Consider the following 3,985-nt stretch of genomic DNA (forward strand, 5'->3'; position numbering starts at 1 on the left):
GCTCTGTCCCCAGGGGTGAGCCTGAGTGATGTTGGTTTTGAAGTGCAAGATGGTCCTGGGAGAGGGTGGTTTAAGGGAGGCAGGCTGGAAAGAGCATGGGGCTGGAAGTCAGAAGACATGGGTTCTTCTCTCCTAATCCCAGCTCAGCCAGTGGCCTGCTGGGAGACTTTGGGTAAGTTGCTTAGCCTCTCATTACATCAATTTCCTGCACACAAGAAGCATTCCCCACCTATCCCTCAGCCTGGGATCATGAAATATGTGCTTTGGTGTGCTTGGGGTCCCCATACACTTATGGAAGTGACAGCCTTCAGGGGACTCTGCTGCTTGTCAGGGAGGCGTGGGCCCAGAAAAAAAGCAGCGCCTTCAAATTGGAGATCCCAGACCACTGCCCATTAAGTCTAGCCCTGAAACCAGCTCTAGTGATGAAATGGGAGAATTCAAGCTCGGGAAGGGTGGTGGTGGTGGTGGTGGTGTGTGTGTGAGTGTGTGAGTGTGAGTGTGTGTGTGTGTGTGTGTGTGTGTGTGTGTAGGAGGGGGTGGTCCTGCTTTGCCAGCTTTGGGGCAGGGAGGATTCTGGGAGGCAAAGTTCCTGTCCAGTCTTGGTTAGAGCTAAATGTCAACTCCCGCAGACTGCGGGAATCCTAACTGGGTAGAACAGGAATGAACATCTTGGTCTTAGTGAATGTCCATTCAAGACAGAGAATTGTCTGTTTTCCTTCCTTTCTTCCTTCCTGACTTCCTTCCTTCCTCCCTTCCTCCCTCCCTTCCTTCCTTCCTTCCTTCCCTCCTTCCTTCCTTCCTTCCTTCCTTCCTTCCTTCCTTCCTTCCTTCCTTCCTTCCTTCCTTCCTTCCTTCCTTTCCTTCTTTCTTCCTCTTTCCTTCCTTATTTATTTATTTTTCTCTCTTTCTTCCTTCCTTTCTTCTCTGTTTTATTGTTATATTGTACTCCCCAATCACTTAGTATAGTGCTCTGCACACAGTAAGCTCTCAACAAATACAATTGATTGATTGATTTCCTTCTTTTATCCCCGTTGTTGGCCCAGTAGAAAGATCACTGCTTTGGGAATTAGGAGACCTGGGTTCCGGTCTCTATTCTGCCCGCAGGGCTATACCATCAGTGGTAATAATAATAAAATTAATATTAAGAATGATAATCACAATATCCATTACATGCTTAGCATGTACCAAATTTATTGTATTACACTCTGGGGCAGATATAAGATAATCAAATTGGACACGGACCCTGTCCCATATGGGGCTCACAGTATAAGTAGGAGGGAAATCAGAGATGATGATTTTTGACCAAGGAATCACTTTAGGTGTTCGAAGAGGTGAACGGGCCCAGCAAGAATTCTGAAAAAGAGCAGGTTAATGTGTGGGACTGTGTGGAGAAGCCACTGGGGCAACCGCTTGCCCGGCTATGATTTTGTGGCCCAGCATCAACACTTTTTAGGGTCACTTTGGCTATAAATGGGTTATGCACGTAACAAAGCTTTGCCTGCAGCTTGCAATGTGCTGCACCACTATTCACCTATTCACTCGTTGCACTCTGTGCCCTAGTGGGAACAGGACTGGCAGGGAAGAGAGAGTGTGAATAGTGCTACACAAACCACTAGACAAAATCTATTTCTCCTTCCAGATTCTAATAATAATAGCTGCAGTATTTGTGCGCAGCTTACCATGTACTAAGCACTATACTAGATATAAGATAATCAGTTTGGACACAGTCCCTGTCCCACACGGGGCTTACAGTCTGAGAAGGGGAGGAAGCAGGCATTGAATCCATATTTTACAGGGGGAGGAAACTGAGTTACAGTCCCGGGTGCTGTCCATTAGGCCATTGCTGTTCCACATGCTGCTGTTCTAGGTACTGAAGTCTCAAGGTTGAGACTCTTCGTCGTTCTCAACAGGACACTCCCTCATCACCACAAGGGCCGGAAATTACCCTCGAAAAGCTGATCTGGTGGCTTTTCTCCCTTGAGGGCCAAAAGGTTCTTCTCTAAGTGAACTCTCTCTTACTGTCTGGGGAACTTGAGCAAATTCTCGTTTGCTCCTTTCTTTATTAAAACTCTTCATATCCATTTTTCCTTTCTCTTCTTTCTGTAAACTATTTTGTGTGTCTCCCCAACTAGATTGCAAGCTCCTTAAAGGGAGAGAGTGAGCCTTCTAACTATTGTACACTCCCCAGTGCTTAGTACAGTGCTCTGCACAACGCAGGCATTTAATAAATATGATTGATTGATTGACTGAAGACAGCTATTAAGTCACCCTTTGACCTCTTCTCTAGGCTTAATATCTTTATTTAACCTTTTCTTACCGGACCTATTTTCTAACCCCTTAGTAATTTATCTTGATCTCCTCTGGACCCTCTTAAGATTCTCCACATCCTTTTTATAGTGTGGTGACCAAAGTCCACCACTGACCCGAGAATAAGGATGACTTCCCAACCGTGTTTGTGCTGATGTAGCTCAGAACCATTCTGATTTTTTAAGAAACAGAACTGTATTTGCTGACTCATATTCAACTTCTGGTCGGCTCTGAGCTCCGGATCTTTTTCTGCTGAACATCTGTCTCTCCGTCTTTCTCCATCCTGATTTTGGACTGTTTGTTTTCAATCAAACAATCAATCAATCAATCCAATTTATTGACCGCTTACTGTGGGTAGATCACTGTCCAAAGTACTTCTTGTCTTATGCCATCGAGTCGAGTCGTCTCCGACCCTTAGCGACATCATAGACACATCTCTCCCAGAATGCCCCACTTCATCTGCAATTGTTCCATAGTGTATCCATCGGGTTTTCTTGGTAAAAATGCAGAAGTGGTTTACCATTGTCTCCTTCTGCACAGTAAACCTGAGTCTCCACCTTTGACTCTCTCCCATGCCGCTGCTGCCCAGCACAGGTGTTTGTAGCAGATTGACTTTCACTCACTAGCCACTGCCCAAGCTAGGAGTGAAATGGACACACCTCTGCTTGACTCCCCCTCCCATAGTCAAGACTGGTAGAGTAGTGGAAACTCTCCAGGACCGACCCTAAGAGGGGCTGAAGTACTTGGGAGAGTATAATATAAAAGAGTGATTAGATCTGTTACCTGCCCACAATGTTCATCTATAAGTTTACAACCTTGCTCTTCCTTAGGGAATATAGCACTGTTTCAGAAGAGGTATTTTTTTTGTGTGTGTGCTCTTTAGCCCTTCCATCCAGTTAAGGGCACTTGTGGACTTGACAGGCAGAGTGCACAGGCTGAGAGCATGGAAAGGGAAGGAAAGGGAAAGCCTTATCCTGGCAGCTGCCATCCCGAGGGCAAGATAAGGCTGAGGAGGGTCAGAGTGGGGCCAGGCCCGGTGTCTCCTTGGCTCCGGCTGCTCAGCTTTGGCCTACGTGAGACTTCTACTTTTGTTTCATTGTTAACATTCAATGGAAAGGGGCAACTTAGAGAGGTAGGATGGTCTATTTGTCGGAGTCTGGGGCTGGTGGTGGGGGGTGTCAAGAAACCTGGGTTACAGTCCTGGCTTAGCCACTTGCCTGCTGTGTGACTTTGGGCAAGTCACTGAACTTACCCTTGCCTTGGTTTCCTTACCTGTAAAATGCAGATAAAATACATGCTCATCCTCTCTCTTAGTCAGGGAGCTCCTTGTGTGACAGAGACTGTATCTGAGCTGCTTATCTTGTATCTGCCTCAGTGCTTAGCATATGGTAATTGTGTAATAAATCCATTTTAGGGGGTTCATAATTAAAGAAAATCCTAAAACGATTCCTGCCACAAGCTCTCTTGCCATAGTGACAGGGCTGGCATGCCACAGAACATCTGTGGGTGGGAAACCTTACTTTCTGCTGGGCTTTGGGTGTATGTGTAGGGGGAGGAGTGTGGTGGTCTTGGGTCTCCTGCCTAACCTGCAGTGGTTCTGGAAGGTGATGGGGACGAGGGAAATAAGGAAGCAGGGGAACAGGTCTAGCTACCAGGCACTCATTGGCCTGTTCTATGT

At 46.5% G+C, this 3,985-nt stretch overlaps 1 non-coding gene across 1 annotated transcript; it reads right to left on the reverse strand.

Moving 5' to 3' along the window:
- Positions 1–2,903: 2,903 nt before the first annotated feature.
- LOC119920513 lies at positions 2,904–3,041 on the reverse strand. Its single transcript, XR_005448255.1, has one exon. It is a non-coding gene; the product is annotated as a small nucleolar RNA SNORA7 (small nucleolar RNA).
- Positions 3,042–3,985: the final 944 nt, after the last annotated feature.

This window comes from Tachyglossus aculeatus, chromosome X1 (assembly GCF_015852505.1).
Source record: "Tachyglossus aculeatus isolate mTacAcu1 chromosome X1, mTacAcu1.pri, whole genome shotgun sequence".
NCBI classification, from domain to species: Eukaryota; Metazoa; Chordata; class Mammalia; order Monotremata; family Tachyglossidae; genus Tachyglossus; species Tachyglossus aculeatus.